Source organism: Notothenia rossii (assembly GCF_949606895.1).
Source record: "Notothenia rossii genome assembly, chromosome: 9".
Taxonomy (NCBI): Eukaryota; Metazoa; Chordata; class Actinopteri; order Perciformes; family Nototheniidae; genus Notothenia; species Notothenia rossii.
In genome coordinates this window covers 51,520,333-51,543,226 of record NC_136907.1, presented here as the reverse complement: position 1 = coordinate 51,543,226, position 22,894 = coordinate 51,520,333, and the positions used below count along the sequence as shown (strand labels likewise).

The following is a 22,894-nucleotide window of genomic DNA, read 5'->3' as shown; positions in this document are numbered from 1 at the left end:
AAACACCAAACATTTATTTTTCCATTCCTATCTATATTCTGAAGGTTTTTACAGAGAGTTTGACCATATATTATTCATAATGTAATTTATAAAACATTTTTTCCCCCCAGAAACATGGCAAAGATAGTTTTTATGGCTGTTGACACTTTTTTCTGATCCATCAAAAATTCCCGCTTAAAATCTTTGGTTGTTATACTGTAAGGCAAAAAAAAACATGACTTTTGGACCTGGCTTTATAACATTTTCCAGATTTCAGTTCGAAAAATGTGCAAATATGCACCTATTCAATAAGATAATGCCTTATTTGTATATTTAAACATCAGATTTCTTAAGACATGTAATGTAAAGAAACAATTCTCTTAATTCAACTTGGGAAGAATCATGGTGATATCTATTAGTTTAATGTTTTACCCTATTTGCATATAGAGTGGTGCAGGAATTACGTATTTACCCGGAAGTAAGCTGCGCTTGGGTTCCCTCGACAACAAAGCAATGGGATTTCTCCATAGGATTTGGGAAAATAGCTCGAAATAAGATCTGTGGAAAACAAACCTGTTTGATAAATGCACGTTTTGTTCATCCGGATAATATCCACATGTCTACCCTACTTTATAATAATAATAATAATAATAACTTTTATTTATATAGCGCTTTTCAATAACCCAAAGTCGCTTACAAAAAAAAAAAAAGTATAATTTTTTTTTTTTTCTTTATAATTTTCTAATCAGAAATCTAATCGCCGGAAGCAAAACACTAAAGTTATGCTATAAACTAACTACAGCAGGGTCGCACAGCTTCAACGTCACGCCAACTTGATAGATATTCAAAAATACAGATTCAAAATGTTACAAATTTAAGCGTTTGTTTTAACAGTTTGCAAGAGCGCGGGACAGGTACTTGCTTTCAAGCAGAACAGGGGCAAACTAACTTAGCGGGAGTGTTCACCTGTTCGGCGTAATGACGTACAACGTCCTCGACAAATTCTGTAGTCCTATTCAGCCAGCTGTTAACAACCATCGTTTTTCAAACATGTAAACTCTTCAAAAATCAAATTCAAATGTATTTAATGTCGTAGAAGAAAACGTGATCCGTCTCTTAAATTTGTGTCAACCACAGACCTTATTTCCAGGTATTTTCCAATATCCTGTGGAGAAATCCCATTGACTCTGAGATGAGGGAACCGGAGGTGGTAACATGCTAACTCACTGTCCCTTTAAGAAAATCATTTTTCCATAAAAGAATGCTTAAATTCACTTTAATGCAAAAAATAAGTTTTTCCTGTTACTTATTCAAACCCTGTACGCTCATAATGATTTAGGGTGGATTTACTTTGCTAATGATGTGATATTTCTCAGACAGTGATGGGTGAGACGGGTGAACAGATGCTGATGGGGATGATTCCCCCCCCACCCCACCTGCCTTCATTGCAGCACGACCAAAACTACTTGACGTGCCGTTGACACATCTTTCAGACAAGTTGAAGTTGGATGACGTTTAAGGAAATGTAGCTGTCACAAGCCTTCAAATTATGGTGGATGAGGTAGTTGCGACAAAATGTGTGTGTTTGTTTTTCTATCCTGATGGGGTCAACAACCTGAAATATCTAAGTCAATTCTGGTTTAAATTGTATGAAAAAATAGTTTGAGATGTTCTAAGTGATTTCCATGTTCACATATATTAAAGGTGGTATTTAAAATGATGCCTATATACCCTTATTCAAAGGGTGTACACTGGTCCCAATCATTGGTCCTCACTGTGTGGTAAAACAGGAATGTATGTTTTTTGATGGGGTCGGCAGGTAAAGCAAATTAATCTCTAATTAGACTCCTGTGCTCTCAGGGGACTGCAACAATGAGGGAAAGCTACATTCCTGGGCCAGAAGTTGTTTGATGTTGAGGCAATTATGCTTTATGTTTGCCAGGAGAGTCCTTTGTCCCACTCTTGCAAGTCGTCTCGTCTATATGCTTGTCATTCACACGGAAAAGCCGATTGACAAAGGCCTCCCTGTGTTAAATGGGCTGCGAGGGGATGTCAGTTATCCATGATGGGGTTGAATCAATACCGCGCTTCCATTGATTCCGTTTTGCTTTAATGTTATTTGGCAAGTGCCCGCCGGGATGCCAGGAGACATCTTTTTTCTTTTCCTTTTTCAACCTCAAATTAAGACAGTCAGTTCAATAACCAGGAATCACATCCTCAAAGCCTAAATAGCCATAGTCACCGTCAGTGCTGCTGACCGTCTCAATCAACTGAATCACTTTGAAATGTAAAAGCACAGGGACAGTTTTTCTTGTAATCCTCCAACAGGAGAATCTGCCTCCCTAAGGTGATCTTGGCATTGGGGACATCTATACTGATAAAAGAAGGCTGCTTGTGCAACAATAGAAACACATTAAATATTCCAACTTGTAATTTGTGTAGAGAAAGGAAAGGAGAAATGACGGAGGCTAAATGAGCTTTTCCCGACGGGCTGCAGACTTTTATAGTCTCTTGGAATCTGGGTCTTTGTTGTCTGCTATAATTGAAAAGTTCCATCCCCCCGTTTTTCTATTCCTTTCTGTGCTTACGCTCGCTCTATCCTAGTTTGCCAGTATGACTTCCCTTACTTCCCCTTCCACCACAAAAACCGGCACTCTTTCCTTTTTTCTCTCAGCGAGTTCCTCTGTCTCTTTGAATTCTCTGTCTCGTTTGAGTCATTCCCCCCTGCCCCCCTCCTCGGCCGCCTGCTGAGCTTTCGGACGAATGTAGCTGATTTTGATCATTTGGGTCCCAATTTTCCGGCTGAATCAACCGGCGAAGAGAAAACTCAGAAACATCCAGGAAGATGATGTGAGAGGGCTTGACGTGGCAGTGGTGTCAATTCGCCCGAACACTAACGCCTCCAGAACACCAACATGCAATGTGCCAAACTAATTACAAGTCAAGTATGACACACTAGAAAGTCAATGGAACGAGATACAGCTGCACTTTCTGACATGAAGGCTCTGGCATAAAACATGCCTGTGTGTCTGTTGAAATGACAGAAAAATGACACATTTTTCTCAAGAGCTTTAGCTTCTCCTGAAAGAAGTCCTCACACGTCTTTCTGTTTCAACTGATAACACGCCGCAGCTCCCACCCCGTACTACAAATGTGTTTTACAGAGTAATTACTTCTCCTTGCTCCTTTTATTGTGAAAGAATGAATGGCGGTTGCTGAGCACAGTGTGAAACAGAACGTGGACACACTGTGTGCCGTGTGCCCATTGTTCTTTGAAAGTCTCTCCACAATGGAAAGGCAATGTAAGTTGGCAGATGGTGACTGTGAGAGCACGGGCAAAATGGAACGGGTGATGGTGAGGTCCCGGCTTAGCTAATTTCATTTAACCCCGAAAGTGAAGAGAGCGATTGGAGCGAAACCTCTCTGTTGTGAGTAATTGGACAAGCGTCGCAGAAAAGATGCCTGGAAACGAAACAGCTAATGCTCCCGCGCTTTTATGTGAGCGTGAGGAGGGGGGGCTGGGACACATTAGAGATTGTCTCAGCACATTAAACATGATCTCAACGCTGAGATATATTAAAATAAATGAATGATTTCCTCTCTTTTGTTGAAGAAACAAGTATATGCTGCTACAGTAACTTGGGCGAACAAATGAAAAGAGTCGATGGATGTGAAAGAAAAGTTGTGTTGTTTTTCCGTCCGGGGCCTAGCTGGTTGAGCGCTCCGCAGCTCTTTTGGTTATTCAGGTCAGGAAACACACATGTCCGAGGCTTTGTCAAAGCATTGGCTTCTGTGGCCCAGCTGCTATTTTTGCTTTTTCCCTGTACATGCCCTTTCCTTCTTGAGTCACACTAGAGCATTGGAGGGATGACCTAGAATAATGAAAGCCTGTCACACAACAGGACAGGAACATCTGTGCATGGAAAAGGTACCAGAAGAAATTAAACTTGCTTTTATTGAAGATGACTTTGAATAACTGCACATATGTTGCAAAAATGCACTTTCCTGCCATCACCGGATAATTATTGAGTGCGATCAAGTTCAATCCATTGTTTTTAAGGACTCTGATGAAGTACTAGCACTTCTCATAAACTCTTAATAGCTTATGTTTATCCAAAAATGTCGCAAAAAACAAACAAACCCACTATAGAGAGGCGAAGTCCCTCCCCTTCCGGGAGCCTCCATGGGACCCCGGAAGCGGAAAATTATACATTGAAGTCAATGGAGAGAGAAAAGTTATCTTTTGATCCCGTTTGAATTGTGCCACGAATGACACATATGATGTTTGTCAATCTTAAACAATCATTTCCATGTAAAAAAAGTCACAGTTTGTCGTAAAAATGCTGAAATATAAGACTATGAATAATACGCAACTAGAAAGACTACAAATCCCAAATGCATTCTGGGTCGCGTAAGTGATGTCATAGGCGATAATGCTCCAAGACTGGTTGTGACTCGCAAAGCAAAGAGGAAGAAGAAGACTGATTTATTCCCTCCAATAAATATAAGAGATTGCTCCAATAAATTCACTTTTACAAGATGCCTGTGTGCTTTGTACGAGGTTGTAATCACAAAAGAGATCATACCACTTGCTCGTTCTATCGCTTCCCGTCTGATGAAAGGACCAGGAGTCGTTGGACCAAACATATCAGGTAATATACATGTTTTGCATGGAACATAGTCAAGTTAGCTACCTAGCTAGTAGCGAGCATGTTAGTTAGCATTATATTACATTACATTACTTAGCCTCGTCATTTGTATTAGCCTTAACATGAAGTAAACCAAAATGTTAAACAGTAAGAGTAGTCATGATGGTAAGTATTTTGTGAAACATTTGAAGAGTAGCATATCGCCCCCTCCACCAGGTGCTAAGGGGGCGGGAGGTAGGCTAACGCCACATTAGTATCAGCGATCTTTTCTACTTAATGCTATCTGCACAAATGGTTAACATTGACCATTAAAAGATCAGGCAGTTCAGGGAGAGTCGAAGGAAGGAAGGCAGGCAGCTTTGCATGACATTCTTCTGGACGTGTTTCATTGTGATGATAGTGAGAGTGAGTCAATCTGTTTGTTGGAAAGACAGTAGTTGAGTGATTACTGAGAGAAAATTATTAAAAGAGATAATTATTCAGTGTTGTTACTTTAAAGTGTTGTTACTGACCTTTTTCTCTTTTATTTTCTTTACCTCACCTGTAACTGCTGAGACCCTGAGGAACATGCACACTGGTCTGACCTGCTCTGGTAACCTGATTTCCACTGTACGTAATAGTATTTGGTTATGGTATATTATTTATTTACATCAAAGGCACAATGCACCCCTCAGAGACACACATGTATTGAGTGTGATATTTTGCATTGGTCATGTGAAATCATCTTTACACACTAGAAAACTGTAGGAGCGGCAACTTGTTTTGAAATTGAATTTTTAATATCCGATAATAAAGTTGATCTGTTTTCTTTATTCTTCTCTCTTCCCAGCTCCATCCATCACCATTCTCTGTTCCTGCCAGGTCCTGCTTGCTAATCAATGCTTTATTTTTTTACACAATTACAAATAAAGTCAATGTATTGTATGACATGAAGTTGTGCTTCATTCTGAGTCAATAACAAATTCATTCTGCCTTCAGCTGCAAAATTATTGTGGACTGCACCGACATCCATGTAGCAGCCCCCCCCCCCCCCCCCAGTAAGATGAACCAAGCAAAGCTGACATACTCAACATACAGCTGTGCTCTTAAGTTTACATGAAGAATTTGTGAAATATTGGTAATAACAGGTTTAAATGATTATTAGTAATTAATTATATAATTTTCTCATCATAGATGAGCAGACAGGGAGCAGATGAGAAAAGCAGAATATGCAGCTGCCATTTTCCACATGGAAAAGAGAAAGGGCCAAGTGTATTTGAGTGGACAAAAGAGAAATCCCAAATACGAAAAATAAAATTATACAATTTAGATATGTATACAAATAAATACATATCCTATATACACCATCATGTATAATGATGGTGTATGATGTAGAAGGAAGTGTGGTAGATAACAAGTAAATATAGAGTTACATACAGATCCATGTTACAGCAAAAGATGGAATAACTAAGAAGCACACAGTATAATAATAATTACACGCAACAATTAAATAACTGCTCAGCATCTCCACCACAATCCCAATCTGCTGTGTCCTGTTTTCCTCCCCTCTGCATAACACCCCATCACACATACGAAACACAACGCAGAGTCCGAGGGTGTTAAGAGTATGTTTATTTAAATGTCCTCCTCTCTACTGGCCAACACAGGGAGCATATGCTGGGTGTAGAATTGTTCCAGGAGGAGGAGATTTCCATGCCATGCAGGGTCTTTGGGGATGGGGATGATAATCCCCTCCTTCGTGGTCCACAGTAGCAGAGACTCCGGTCTGTGATTTGCAGCTGTTATATAATATACAATAAAAAAAATTGAAAAACATTTGATCAAAAAATAAGGATTTGGTCAGGATCTAGAGTCAGTGTGTAGTTTATTAATTAATCAATGCTCTCTACATTAGGAAAACACATACCAGTGTACCAGAGGGAGTCACACACAGCTGTGCCTAGATAACCAAACAAATTGACAACAGGGATGCAAACTCATCAGGTATGAAAAAGGTGACAAGGATCCGAGCCCCCTGACCCCACAGAATATCGGCTTTAAAATGAGGAATAACAGAGGATTTTAGCAGTCAGAACAACTAAAGCAGCAGTGTTAATATTAACAGAAACGCCATAGAGTCACATCTAATAGAAATATATAAAAAGCATTTATTTTAATTGTGTAGCAGTCAGTTTATAATTTTGGCAGCACTGTTGAGCATTTTGAAAATGTATTTTCAGGCCTCTGTGCAAGGCTTAGTCTTTCTATCTTTATAGCCACTGGTGTAAAGTAACTAAGTTCATAAACTCAACAAGTACTATACTTGGGCACAATTTTGAGATACTCGTACTTTACTTAAGTATTTCAATGTTTTGCTACTTTGTACTTCTACTCCACTACAGTTCAGAGGTAAATGGTGTACTTTTACTCCACTACATGTATGTAATACCTTTAGTTACTTTACAGATGTGGATGAATGATGTGAAATATAATCAAGTGTTAAATCAGACTTTAGTTCCACCTGGAGTAAATCCAAAAGCTACCCTGCAGTATACAAAGTCATTCAGACTAGCTGCACCTTTACCAGCTTTGAGAACACTTTCATGATCAATCATTATAAAACGTATCATATTATTCTGAAATGGACCAATCTGCAAAATGACTACTTTACTGTCGCTACTTTCACTATATTTTGATAATAATACTTTTCTACTTTTACTTGAGGAACATTTGGAATGCAGGACTTTTACTGTAACAGAGTATTCCTACACTCTGGTACTTCTACTTTTACTCAAGTACAAGAACTGAGTACTTCTAATTTTAATCAATTACAAGATATATACTTATACCACCTCTGTTTATAGCCTATGAAAAAAACGATTAGAAAACGAAGGCTAAAGCTAACGTTAGCAGATAGTGACAATGTATGCTAGTTAGCTAGCTCAACGATAATATTGCGACGGGAAAAAAAAACTTTTCAGTGCACATCACGCTCTGCCGCTCCGACAGGGAGCTCTATTGTGAACACCTGAACGGCCCGTTCTAACAGCTGTTCACCAGCGGTCCAGTCTGTGCCACAGGGACTCCGGACGCACAGTTAATATTAACGAACGCACCGTAGGTAATGTAGCTGCTGAAGCTAGACCATCATCGCCGAGCAGCAGAGGCTTATTATACATCATGAGCAGAGCCGCAGGCAGGAAGACTCGAGCACACAGCTCGCGCTTCATTATAATATATATAAAAAAAGCTCGCGGCCGCACATTAATCCGGGTCCCAGACCCCCTCCCATACCCAAAAAATATTTTTATTGCAGATCTACAGGAATCACAAAAACGACCTATTTTGGATTCAAAACGGAGAATTTCGCCGAAAGGTGACAAGTTTGCATCCCTGGACAAGATAACCAAAATCCTTGAATCTACACACAGCAAATAAACTCAAATGACACAACGAGATGTAAAAAGGAGATCACACATATAGTCGATATAGAACTGGCCGCTTCAATCTGAAGAGCAACTAAAACAAAACACGGGAGTGTATCTTGTTCTTGTGAACACTAATGTTATCCACAGCATACACAGACACCACAAAGTTCTTAAGGAGAAAACTAGTTTCTAAAACAAAACACGTTAGTGTACCTTGTTAGCTAGCTGACATTAACCTTAAACATTGCACTCATATTACTCACTGAAACCTTGTAAAGCCGGTCCCGCATGCTGGCTCTTACAGAACCGCTCCCTTTCGTGTATGTACAGCTCTCAACATGCCCAGACTTGTAGTGATTTTCACCTCGTTTTATACTTTTTCGCCTCATTCTGAAAGAAACAGGTGAAATTTACTAACGTGACAGCCATCTTTGTGATGGTGACGCGTATTGTGCGAGACCAGAGACCTGTAGTTCACTGAGCGGTTTCACACAAAAAAAATTGTAACTTCACAGTTTTACGACACATTTTTATTTTTTTGACTTGCAAAATGTTCTTTTAATTTGACAAACATCATATGTGTCATTCGTGGCACAATTCAAACGGGATCGAAAGATGACTTTTCTCTCTCCATTGACGTCAATGTATAATTTTCCGCTTCCGGGGTCCCATGGGTCGGAAGTAGATGGGCGGGACTTCGCCTCTCTATAGGCCTAACCTGCATTATGCAAATCAGAGGAAACATGTTTTTTTAAAAACTCCTGGTACTGCTTAATCAACTGAGATGCTTTGTCACTGTGAAGTTGTGGAACATAACCCATATAAAAAAAATGTAATAGAAAAAAGCCAGCAACCATAATGCATTAATGTGTAAGCTTTAGACATGCTGTTAAATAAAGTGTTGAAGTAATGAGTCCTAAAACCCGATAAATACTTTTTACAACTTCTGGTTCCCATGTCTCAAAGTCAATATTTTTTTCAATGCGTTTGTGGTTTGAAAGGTGAAATGAGGTCTGTGGTTAACACGTTAACACGATTTTCATGTTTTTTCAACATAAAATATGTCAGTAGGTATAGGTACCACACACATGAATGTCCGAAGCTTCTATGTGTCATAAAAACAGAGGTTGCAAAAAAATGACTGAATGAGACTACTAAACGTCATCACGCCAACACGTGTCCGCCTTTAGCTTAGTGGTGACACGCAACTATGCTATCGAGCATTGAGTTTGCTTTTTATTTCTGCCTACTGAGTTTAAGCTTCAAAAATCATAAAGTTGTGTTAATATGTGGAGATTATTCTGCTGAACAAAACGTGTTAAGTATTATCAACGTGTGTTGGCCACAAACCTTATTTCTGAAATATAACTAAATCCAATGGGGAAAATGTGTTTTTTGTCAATGGACCCCTAGCAATACTTACTTCTGGTCGGCCTACAAAAAAATGTCATCTCTGCACCACTCTATGGCATTTGTTACCTTAGAATAGAGCCTAAGCGGCTGGCTCCATATTCCCAAAAGTCAAACTATTCCTGCGACATCCTTTTATTATCTTGTCTTTTTTATGTCGATTCAACTTTTTGTTTGGAGGCATACCAATCATTTATGCAGAGGTAACCTTTCCCTAATGTGAGAGCTTTGAATAACTGACAAACATTTAAGTTCAAGTTCAGTGCGAGTTCTAGAGGTTTTTTTTCTGTTCCTTATACAGTATCTCTTTCAATGTTATCAATACAGGGGAAATAACTTGGTTATTTTACAGCATTTAAAGAATAATCATCTTATTAAAAGGCTATTGAATTCTTCCTTTCCCGTTAATATATATCAGACAGTAACCTTGGGTGGAATAAATGTAAAGTCATTTACAGTTTTCTGAAAGAAACCAATCAAAAAACCTTCATGTTGCTTTGCACCATCTAATAGGAGGCAATTTTATTATTAAGTTTTGAAAATGTCAAATTTTTTCAAAGGTACACACAAAGCAGCTAGATCCTTGGCAGAACCCTTTTGGCCTATTTAGTTAATTTTGATACATTGCTTCAAATAGCACACGTTTGAAAGAATACATTTGAGCTCTCTTTTTATTAGAAGTTGCGCAGTCACCATTACCTTAGATTCAAGGTAGATTGTTTTTATTGTTTGCTTTATCAAAGAAGTTCTGCACACTTGTTTATTCCAATCTTTTTACGATGCAACAAACCGATTTTTTAGGATAGTTTTTGTGATCACTCTTCTTCACCACATTTTCTTTAAATGATTTGGAAGTAAGTACCTTATTATTATGTTTTATTACGAATTTTCCATTTGCCTATCATCACACTATGAAGGGGTTAGTATTGAAACACAACACTCATACCGGACAAAACCCTAGCGATCTGACAAACACAATATAGCCCGCCCTAAATCATACGCCCCAATATCAGCTATTTTCAAAATAGTTTACTATAAACATTGTGCTATGTCAAAGTTGATTGAAACAAGAAATATAGATTATAAACTCATTAAATTAGTTTTTACTTAGGTCTAACTTTAAAGGTCCCATGACATGCTTTTCCGGTTATAAACCGTCCCCTTGTGTGTTATGTAGCTTTTTCTGCATGAAAACGGTCTGCAAACTCACAAACCCTCAAAGTACACAGAAAAAAAACCCCACAGAAAATACCTGTCTATGCTGCCTCAGAACGCGTCGTTGGAGATTTTTCTTTGTCCATTTTTTTCTTCCGGGAACCAAGTGACGTAACGACGACCCAATGGACCAAGATACTTTTATATTACTTTTGAGTTACTTTCACCAAAATAACCGCAAAATAATGGCTAGGTATTTGAAATGCTAAAATGTAGTTTAGTGCAGCAACTGTGTAGGCCCTTAAGGCTACTAACAACTTTTATTACAAGGCTTAGTTGAATACTCGATTCTGATTGGTCAATTCCGTTGCTAAGGAGGATCAAGAAAGAGAAAGTAAAAGAGGGTAAAAGATGGAGCGCTGGAGTCAGATAAATGAACAGAAGAAGACAGACAAGAAGTAAACACTTAAAGGAACACGGTATGGGCTCTGCAGTGTTTAAGGACTTGTTAGTGGATCATGTCGCCGTTCCAGCCGTTGGTGCGCCGTGGAACGGAGTTTTTTTTTTATTAGCGGAAGAAATACGATCATTTTAAGTCAATAAAATCATTTCAATTCATGTTGGGAGTCGATTCCTTAGTTTGTTTAGTATCTGGCCATGTAATAAGCGGGATAATGTGCAGCGACTTGGTCATTATGGGGAAAAGAACACCCTCATCAAGATCGGCCTGACTGATCTCTGCTGTCGGAATGTCTCGCGATGTTAGTGAATTCTTAAAAAACAAAACACCATTTCATTTCTTGTTAAAATTAGTTGTAACTGCGTTACTGAGAATTGTAACGGTCAGTATATTACCCACATGTCAGTAATGCGTTACATTACTTCGTTACAGGAAAAAGTCATACATTACTGTAACTCCGTTACTTTTGTTACACTGATAATCAATGATGTTCCGCTGTAACGGTGGTGGACTCATCAAAACAGAGTGGGCGAGCTGACCAATCAGAGCACAGTGGGCTCATAGTTGGAAGAAGGGCCATATTCTCATAGACGTCATTGCAAGCTTGCTTTTTTGTGACCAGCGGAATGACCACCTGCTGGCTATTACAGCAATTACAAGTTAAGTAATTTTGCATTTGCTTCTCATTTCAGAGCCTTGGGTTGCCGATTCGTGCTTTTAGGTTTGTTGCATTACCACCATGAGTAAGTGCCTTAACCTTGAAAAAAGCAACTTAGGTATCTCTGCTAGTTCTTATTCCAAAGTGAAAAGAGTGCAATTATGTGGCTGTCTGGAAGGAAGTTAAAAGCACAAAGACACCCACTATAACCCGTTGACTTATGAATCACCAAAAATAAAATAAACACTGGTTTAGCCCTGAAACTGTTTTGCTAGCTCCATGGTAATATAATGGTCAATGTTACAGTGTAGATTCTTATTTTTTTCTCTGGGGGGGGGGGGTTTCAGTCCGACAGCCGGCCGCTCAGAGACACAAAGAGAGCACAGAGGTTTACTCCATGGATTATACGGAAGAACAAAGTCATCATTTGATTATTAGTAAAGATTAATGTTACGAGGGCTGTCTTTGTCAGCCTTGCGATGCTCCTCGTGCATCATAATTGCTCATAATGCATTTGTGTGAGCCTTGAGAGCTTTAGTGAATATGTAATGATTCCTCGGTCAGTGGCACATTAACACGTAGGAAGAAAACATCATGAGCCCTTTGCTAGGACCCTGCCATTTCAATACATCACATCACTTCTAATTCAAACAATTGCTAATATATCCCTCCTCGCTGTGTGTACACGTTCTGAAACCTGTCGCACCCTTTCCAAATAAACCGTCTCTCTTGAGCACCTCCAAACTTATTCAAACAGTGGCCTACAGGTGGAAGTTTTCTGAAACAAAGCCTGACCTTCAGTTCTCATTATATTACATTGAGTTAGTAATTTGCTCGAAATGGAAATTGAGTTGCCAACAACACTTCTGCAGGAGACACTGGCTCATTACACTACAATATGTAGTAATGTATTCTAGCAGAAAGGTCACACTTATCGTGCTCCATTTGGTCAGAAGAGACAGATAAACAATTGTTTCGCCTATCATGGTTTCGCCTATCATGGTTTCATAACGCCCCTCTTAGTGTTGTTTTAATTATGTTGTGATGCTTTGTTGGCATTTTCAGAAGTGCTTAACAGCATGGAAGGACCGTTGTATGTAACCATGTTAATGGTATGGCTCTATTGGGATGAATATTAACATCATGAGGCATATATTGGATTGATTGTGAGGAATTGTTGTGCAGACATTCATGGTCCCCTGAGGAAGTACCCTAATGACATTGGGGACCCCCTGAAGTTTCCACTGGCAACACCATGAAATTCTTAAATGCGGTTTACACTGGAATTTCTCCAAATGTATTTAAAGTATTGTCAGAACATTTGAAAAATTAATGTCCTCCCCACAATAAATTTTACCAACTTAATAATCATCAACTTAGCGTTAGATTTTAATTTTACAATATCAGGCTCCATTCCTTAGTACCTACAAAATTACTTTAGCAAATGCTATAAGAGATACAAGTTACTTTTCAACAACATGATATAGATTTCAGAAATGATGTTTTAACCATGGTTTATATTTATTTGTGTTAACTTGCTAAAGATCTATTTCCTTTTTATTTTATATCATATTGTGAAAAATACTTTTCCCCCCCATATTTCTGATCATCTTTCTCCATACAAATCTGTTGGATATATAGTTTATGTTGCAGTGATGTATTTCATATGTACTGTATGCTTCAGTAGTGAATGAATCACACACATTAGCAATGCAAATGTAAGCGTTCAGTAAGTAAAACTATTCTGGTGAGCCTTTTGCAAATAGCAGTTGTATTGATGTATTGTTATTCATAGGAAAGAGAGAGAGAGTGATTCGGTATGCATGTGTTTGGATGTGTATTGATTGAAAATATTATTTTAATGTATGCGTAATTAGGTTTATGGAAAGTTGTTAGTGATTCCTTTAGGGTTAGGGTTACTAAATAGCTTTATTCTCTTTCTTTTCGTGTGCTATACATCCAAGCACTGTGAGCTTGTTAGCCTGCTAATGTTAGCATACAAGGAGCCGCTGGCCTAATACGTTTATTATTTTTCTGGTGTGGAATTTTTAATGGTGCAAAGAAGACGGAAAGCAGGTCACCATACATATCTTTTTATATATGTGAATGATTGAGTCTCTCTGTTTTTAACATGCTTTACAGCAGATCACGCAGACTGCGTGGGGCCTCATGTCGCGGAGGATGCCTCATCCTATGTGGAAATACAGCGCAATTAAGTGCGCCACAGTTTCGCCGCTGCGAGGCTCCGGCGCTCGCAGTTCATGCGTGTGCTCCACTAGCTTGAAACTCGTTACACAGAGGGCCTCATCACATAAATTTGCATGGGGCCACAAGTTGGCCAGGGGCAGCCCTGCTTTACAGACATGTTAATATGATCACTGTGAGTATGTTACCATGCTAATGTTAGCATACAAGGAGCCGCTGTTATTATTATAGCATTATTTTTTTGTTGGTGTGTCATGTTCAACCCTAGCAACATGACAGAAGGCAGTTTATCATAAATTGTTTTTTATATGTGTTACTTTTTTAGTCTTTCTTTCAAATTCTCAAACCAGAGTTAATGAGTGTTGGAAAGTCTAACAAAGATGTGTTGATTGAGTTTCACTGTGTAACAGTTCAACCCAGTCTCACGGCGTTTCGTGTTATAGTCACGAAATGTAATCTATTGATTCGTGTTCACCAACACGATTATCCCCTTTTTTTCGTGTCACACAGAACAATTTTAAAAGCAATGTATTTCTACTGGTAATGTGTTTCGTGCCTGAAGCACGTCTTTTTCCCCTTGGGTCGTGGAATGTAGATAATTCTCATATTATTAAGTTTGTCCTTTGCAGGCCACCGTACACTAAAAAAAATGATTTGTTAAACCAACATGATTTAATTACGTGACAAAATTCCACACAATTACATTATGTTACTCTAATTTAAATGAAATATGTACATAATACATGATTCACTGTTGTTAACCCAACACATGTTTATCTCATTCATCCAATGTAAAATGAATGCTTCAGGTTGACATAATTTACTTTAGTTAACCCAACACATGTTTATCTCATTCATCCAATGTAAAATTAATACTTCAGGTTGATATATTTTACTTTAGCTTAACTAACATGTGTTTACGATGTTGGTTCTATTTAATCCAATTGCATGGAATTTGGTCACATAATTATAATACGAAGCTCAGCGCAAGTTCAGGCAGGAAGACCTATCACTTTGTATTGCGCGTCATGGCAATACTCGCTCCCTTCACTAAATGATAGGGAGCGCCACTCCTCAGCTAACCTATCACTTCCCTCCGTTCACAAGCCTAATAATCGCACCTGTTAATCCCTCTATATATGCTCTCCCCTTTTCCATCAGCTGTCTTCCAGGTGTCAACGCGCAAGCAGCAGCAGGGCTTCGTCCCAGCTCCGGGTATTTATTCATCAGCTCCGCAGTCTTGCGGATTAAGCTACAGGGGGCGTTCCCCAGTTGGCTAGCGGTTCTAGCCGGCCACCCCGCAAACCCGGATGCGGAAGAAAAAGACAAGGATACTGAGCTCCACGGAAGTTCCTCCGGCTTAATGGAAATGGGCTACTTCAGGCAAACAATTGACACACGCCTTCAGTCTCTCGAGAGGGCATCACTGGCATCAGGGCCGCTCAAATGCGGCGCTTCCGGCCTTCACGCGGAACGGGCCCTCATCGCTTGAGAAGCTTCACCCACTTCCGGCTTCAACCACAACCCCTCTTGCAGGCAGACAGGGCTCAAGCTACATCTCATCGAAGCTACTTCTCCTTCCGGCTCAGTAGCAGTACTGGTCTCTAAGTGCGTCTTAGGTGGCAAGCAGGTAGTGATGGCGAGATGAAGCCTTATGAAGCTTTGAAGCTTTCCAGCCAATTGGTTCGCAAAGGGTTCATCTCATGAGGCTTCATCATGGGCTTCATTTGAACATAAACCCCCTGTTGGTCAAAGCGTGTAAAACAGGCAAATTGGAAATCTCAACAGTTGCGCGCAATCTCATACCGAGTTCCCAATGAGTAAAGCCTTAGAATAACTCTAAACAACGGACATAAAATCCTATTTTCATGTTAACAATATTGTTTTCATTCCAGTTGAACGATTGTGATTGAAAAGCCTATAGGAGGCTGGTAAACATTGCAAAGAGGGATTCGTATTCCTTAATATTATTCATAAACTTAACCACGTTGTAGCCTGAGAAGGCTAAACCATATCAGGAATACATTTATTAACTGCATTATCTCATTTAGCTGTAGCTTCTATAAGCAAACCCTGCGGTCGTGGGTCGGCTGCTTTCCAGCAAGCCACAGCCCACACGCTGAATCTACCCAAAAACACTGGATATATCTAATCTGCATTTATTCATTTATTTATTCATGTTTTATTCCTACATTTATTTATGCTTGTATCTATTTATACTTATGACATTTTCCGACCTCTATTAAGTGAGGGTCTGAGCTCTTTTAATTCCATCGTGTCACCAGCGGACCCGGGTACAGGAGGGGTAATATGGTTCTTGTTATACATCCATGGGTATTATGAGCGTTGTGGCTCAACGGTTCAAATGATCCGAATCGCTTCCCGAAGCAGTCACGTGGTATCGACAGGCAGCGAGGTTCGTTCGTCATCGATGACGTCACTGGCCCGAAACGATACAAGCCTCGATACATGCTTCACAAAAAGATTCGGGGATTACTCGACACACGCTCCGAAGCCTCGGCGCAATACGTAACGGGTGTAACGCGTTACAGCATGGAGTTATGCAGTTCGGGTAACTACTACCCGTCACAATGCTCAGTAAGTACCGCTGTCTCAAGCTTCAACACAGCCACGGATGCTGCCCATCCGTGGTTTTGGGGGGTTTCTTTCAGGGAGAAAGAGAAGCTCATGTAAGAGGATAGAAGACAGTCTAATCACCCAACCAGCACATCAGCATCTACGTCTCACCGTGGCGTAATTAAACTGCTAATTAAGCTAGTCCTATACCAGGGCTCGACAGTAACGGTTGCCAGGTTGCCATTGGCAACCATTTGAAAAATGTCAACCACTTCTTGGACTTTGGTTGCCATCAGTGGCAACCAGTTTTTAACATAAGAAATAAGGACAGCAAAACGTGCACCCCAAAATAGATAAATGTTCATATTCGTTTTTAAGAGTGATATTTAATTGTTGTGACCAGTCGGAACCTGATACTTAAATTGCACGTGCATTGGCGTGATTACGGAGCCAGAAAGCGACGCACGTTTACTCGCGTGCGCGGTGCGCCGCGTGTTTGTTTTACAACAAAATGGCGAAGCAAAAATAAGTTGCTTGACTGTGTGATAACAAGTTCAGCCAATACCTCAACTTCTCCAATGAATGTTCAAAGTGATTCAACTGATGGAGCGTAAGGTAAAACCCGAACGAAAAACAAAGAGGAATGTTTTCCATTCACTTCCGGTAAAAGTTCCTTCAAAATAAGAGTCCCGATCTTATTACTACCAAAATAAAAGTGCAAAACGAAACTTTACCATAGAAAATGGTTGCATTAAATTATAATCACTTCTATAAAAAGGTAACACATTTTAAATATAGTTAGACATATTAAAGGTAATTTACAGCATCAATAATTAATATCAAATGTTTAACTATGAATGGTTTTCATTTATTTAACATTAGAAATGTATTAGTCTGGCCAATCCAAGACTTCAATGCTGAAGGGCCAACGGGTCTATGGTGGGGGTCAGCACAAAGGTCAAGAAAACCCACATTTGAAAGGAAGACAACGGATGATCAAGAAACTGGTGACTTGCTCAATTCATTTGTGAGGGATCTATGAAGACAGAACAACAGCAGCACTACTGGTATTTTGTATACCAGCAATTGAGGGTGGACAAGTTTACTACCACTTAGGTTCAAATAAGTGCGTTAATTACTTATTGTAAAGCATTTGAACATTCTTGTGTCACATGTTCATTATTAAGTTGATGTATAACTGCATCTTAATTATTTAAAATATAAGGTATCAAAAAAAAAAGGGCAACCGTATTTTCAGTTGGCAACCAAAAGCGGATGCCTGGTTGCCAGCCTGGCAACCACTTTTAAAAGTTAGCGTTGAGCCCTGCCTATATCATGGGTCATGTCTCAGCATTTACCTAAGCAAATATTATTTCATGCTGCTCATATTGCACTCATATATTTGGTTTCATGCTCACATGGCTTATGTTAAGCAGGGTATGATATTCATGCATCATTGTACTCAAGCTAACAGCCGCATTACATTGTCTACATCTCCCTCTTCGCCGGTCATCGGCTCGTGCCGGCTATCCAAGATCTCTCCAGCTTACCTCTGGTAAACATATATATAATTGGTGGTGGTGTCTTAAGAGCATTTCAGGGCTCGTTCAGGATAGGTGCAGCAAACCTGCCGCAATCAAGGTAATTGTTTCTCTTCCCTACAACAACCGCTTCTCATCCTACATTCGTCCGAACCCCAGTGCCGTGCTGGCTATCCAAAGGTCTCTCCGACCTTCAAATTGGTACGTATGCATATAACTGGTGGTGGTTCTTAGCATGTCAGCACGTATATTCGCCCCGCGGCTCATGTTTATCCTTGCATGTCTAACCCTGTACGTCCAGGTTGTAACCTTCGGGTCCGTATAAAATGTGTCCCTGCGAAGTCAGGCTGCCCCGTACGTCCGGGATGCCCTGTACGTCCAGGATGCCCCGTTCGTCCGGGATGCCCCGTACGTCCGGGAAGCCCTGTATGTCCAGGACGCCCTGTACGTCCAGGATGCCCCGTACGTCCGGGATGCCCCGTACGTCCGGGAAGCCCCGTACGTCCGGGACGCCCTGTATGTCCAGGATGCCCTGTACGTCCAGGAAGCCCTGTACGTCCAGGGAGGATGCCTAGGAGGCATCAGTACGTCTAAATCCCCACATGTATTAACCTCTCATTTCATCCATAGATTTCCACTGCATCCCACAAGGTAAGATTTCATCACGTTCAGTACTTCATACTTTCACTTCTTTCGGGGGTTCATCGGAAACGGTTCTTCCCTTCCCGAATGACATCCTACAAAACCTGGGCCTAATCGCCAAACACCATTTCATTCACTTGTTATAAACTGTCATCATTATGTTTCATTTATATAATGTGACCCGATAATAAACATGTATTCCATACATCACGTCTCTCCTGATTGAAATGCTGATAACACTACATTTAGTCTAACAGAACCATTAAGTCACAGAAACACAATTGTGCTAATAAAAACCTTTATTAGAACAAAGTGAGAAGTTAACATTTTCTTTCTAACATTGACTGATTAAAACACATTATAAAAAAGAACCTCACAAATGGTATGAAAAATGTATATCAAATGGTATCAAAAATGTACTTCAATGTACTTCAAATGGTATCAAAAATGTACTTCAATGTACTTCAAATGGTATCAAAAAAGTACTTCAAATGGTATCAAAAATGTACTTCAAATGTTATCAAAAATGTCATTCAAAGGGTATCAGACATTTTCCTTAAAATAGCAAATGTCTGAAAACATTAGACATAACTCAAAACTCAAAAAAATTCCTAACAGAGAGCAAATTACCCTACAAGCCAATTGTCAGGCTCATCACAGTAATACTAAAATAAAAAAATACATCCTTAGACTGTATGAGCTCTTTCTTACTAACCCTAACCTAGAAACATACATGTCACTGTTTCATTCCTCCTCAAATGTGTATTTATATGAATGAAATATTCCTTCTCTGTTGCAATTGAATTACATGCACACAACTGACAGTGAAATGTGGATAATTCTATACGCTGCTGTGATGTTTGTTTGGCATGGACTCTGTAAATGTGACTTAAAAGATTGTTCCAAGTCTTAAATGTGCATGGACAAGTGGAATAGGCGCATGGATATCGAAAATTACGACCATAATGGCCATATCTTAGTTTGAAATGCTTCAACAACATGCGCCTAGAAGACACTGACGTAGCACAATCTTTGCAGTTCCACATGTACTGTTGTAATCTGAAAATCAAAGAAAAATATTTGTATTATTATATGTTATGGCAACCACCATAACATAGCCTATATGTGCCTATATGTATTAGTAATTTACTGATGTAAATCAAGCAAGGTCAAGCAGTTCTTAAGATTACAATGTGCTAAAACTTCAAACTTGATAAAAAAATAAAAAAGATGCTGATTACTTACCACCAGTAAGAAGAGGTTGCCCTGCTGCCAGCAATGTCAATGTGTTTGTTCCCAGGACACCTGTGAATAACAGACATGGTTAGGTTAATTTGCAGTAGCATGCCAACTCCAAGTGCAATATAATTTGGGCTAGAAACTATTATTTGAATTGCTAGACTAAATTAGTATATAAACGCCGAATGTGAATTATGTTTAAATGTTGAAGTTAAATGCATCCATCTGGTGCACTTTGAGAGCAAAATCAACACCCATGTGAAACAGTACTGTAAACCAGTGGCCGCGATAACCGAATATTCTTCTGTGAGTTTTTGCTTTACACTGTGCGCGAGGTGCAGTGGGCATGCATAACACGGCTACCGTTCACAAGCCCGAATCTCCGCCCCCCCGTTGTACAGACCGGCGGGTAATAATGGATTTTGACGGAAATGTTAAGATCCAGCGAAAAAGTCTAGCGCCACCTGTAAACAGATGTACTTTTTCTTTATGTATCCTACTAAGTTGTTTGTTGCTCTTTCCTGGCTGCTAGTTCAGTGAGTTTTGGTCGCACAGTGTCGCTTCTGAAGTGCCGCTCCGGCAGCACTACACCCATGCATTCCAGTAGTTATTGCTCCACTAGCCCTTACATAAATCTAGTGTTGTATTATTATTTCTAATTGATATAACGTGCAGGCACTATGACCTCTTTTGATTTGGATCAAAAATGGAAATATGGCGTTTTAGAGTGCATGGCAGCAAGGCACCGTGCACGATATGCCAAGAAGCTAGCTAGCTAGCCGCTAGTTGTGAAATACTTTAACATCAATTTAGCTGACTTCACGGGTCAATATTCACGGTAGGTGTATGATATTACCTCATACCAACGATGTTTCATATTTGTAGACCTCGTCACAACATTAAAGATAGGACTACTTACCACATGCATGGGGGTCGTCTCCCTCGTGTGTGCTGCGGTCTTCCTCCGTGGTGTACAGTCTATGGGTGTGCCTCGCGATAGATTACGACGTCATGGGTCTCAAAATAGCAGGTGTCATTAAACCAATGCATTCCATTCACGTCAGGTCAAACTAAGTGAATCTTGCTAATTTAAAAGCCATGCTTTTTAGCTGGTATAATTAAATCCAATTATGTTTCACCCCTTGCATCAACGTAAACAAATCATGTTAATTTAAAATCACATAGTTATATGTTGGTTCTATTAGATATGAAACAGTTCGGTTCAAAACATATATATTTTTCATTAAACAAACTCAAAATAGATAGAATGGAGTAACTCAGACCTATAATCGTTTTTTTGAGTGTAGCTGGTGCGCCACCCGGTGACGTGTTAAGGTAATAGGCATTCAGTTGTTAGTCGGCATGCAACATACATGTTCACTGTATGCTGTGGTCATAAATAAAGCCACCACTTGCCTATGCATTGTGTATTCCTTGTACATACCAGGGCTGCCAACATAATTGAGTTCAGCTTGGATTGAGATTTTTTTTTTGGTGAACCGAAACAAATGTATTGAACATGACGTACAAACTAGGGTTTTGTAGTACCGAGAGACGGGAGTCGGAGGCGGGGTATCGAAGGTACAAGCTAGACTTTTATTTAACATCAGAACAACATGTAAACAGCTTTCAGCCCGGGAAGATAAGACCGGGGGAAACAGGAAGTCCGGTCAACTCACTAATGTCCGTGCGGAACAATACCCCAACCCATAGTTCCGTGGGTGAATAATGTCAATCACCACACAAGCCCCCCCAGAATTCACCCATAGTCAAAACCCTCGCGCCTGGGAGGAAGTACCGCCCGACCCCGGCGCGTACGGACCACAGGGGCTGAGGAGGGCGGGGCCGCAGGCGAGGGCAGGGGCAGGGGCGCCAACGAGGGCGAGGGCATCCCCACAGGGGGTGGGGGGCGTGACATGGGAGGGCGGCCCCGACGTGGGGGCAGAGCCAACTCCAACGGCCTGGAAACGTCCACGTGAGCAGGCTTAATCCGATCAACGGACACAGTCTCAGGCCTGCCACCAACGTCCACCACCAGGCTCTTGTCCCCGTGACGTATGACCCTGAACGGACCGTCGTAAGGGGGGCGCAGGGGACCGCGGTGAGCGTCGTGGCGAATAAAAACGAAATCTGCCGACCGTAATCCGGGGGACACCCGGAAAGCTGTGTTGCTGTGCTGCGACGTGGGGACGGGCGTGAATGTCCCGGCGGTCTCCAGCAGGGAGGAGCGCTGCCCGGCTGCAGACCAGGGCACAGTGGCGGTGGGAATGAATTCCCCGGGGACCCGTAGCGTCTGGCCATAGACGAGCTCCGCCGACGAGGACTGCAGGTCTTCCTTGGGGGCACACCTGAGGCCGAGCATAACCCACGGGAGCTTATCCACCCAGTTGCCGTCTGTCAATCCGGCACGCAGTGACGCCTTCATGGATCGGTGAAACCGCTCACACAATCCGTTAGCCTGGGGGTGATATGCGGTGGTGCGGTGCAGCTTGACCCCCAAACCCAGAGCAACAGCGTTCCACAGCTCCGAGGTGAACTGAGAACCGCGGTCAGAGGAGAGGTCAGACGGGGTCCCGAAGCGCGCCACCCACGTGCCGATGAAAGCGCGGGCGACGTCGGAAGCTGACGTCGAGGTGAGGGGAACGGCCTCGGGCCAGCGGGTCGTCCTGTCCACCATCGTAAACAGGTAGGTGAAACCGTGAGAGGGGGGAAGCGGACCTACGAGGTCGACATTGACATGGTCAAACCTCCTCTCAGGAACCGCAAACAGTTCAAAAGGGGCCCTAGTATGGCGGTGGACTTTAGCCCGTTGACAAGCCACGCATGCGTCGACCCAGGACTTCACGTCCTTCTTAAGCCCCTGCCACACGAACTTCTGCGACACCAACTTCACGGACGGTTTCCTACCGGGGTGGGAAAGATTGTGAACCGCCTCAAAAACGGGTCGGCGCCAGTCCGTAGGGACTAGCGGT

General features: G+C 41.0%; 2 long non-coding RNA genes across 2 annotated transcripts; one reads left to right on the top strand and one right to left on the bottom strand.

The window, feature by feature from the left end:
- The first annotated feature begins 4,184 nt into the window (after positions 1–4,184).
- On the top strand, positions 4,185–5,557 carry LOC307017858. The gene is made up of 2 exons (XR_013802295.1): positions 4,185–5,237; positions 5,458–5,557. It is a non-coding gene; the product is annotated as an uncharacterized lncRNA (long non-coding RNA).
- Positions 5,558–18,345: 12,788 nt separating this feature from the next.
- On the bottom strand, positions 18,346–20,975 carry LOC307017856. The gene is made up of 3 exons (XR_013802293.1): positions 20,842–20,975; positions 19,929–19,988; positions 18,346–19,742 (listed from the first exon to the last, which is right to left on the bottom strand). It is a non-coding gene; the product is annotated as an uncharacterized lncRNA (long non-coding RNA).
- Positions 20,976–22,894: the final 1,919 nt, after the last annotated feature.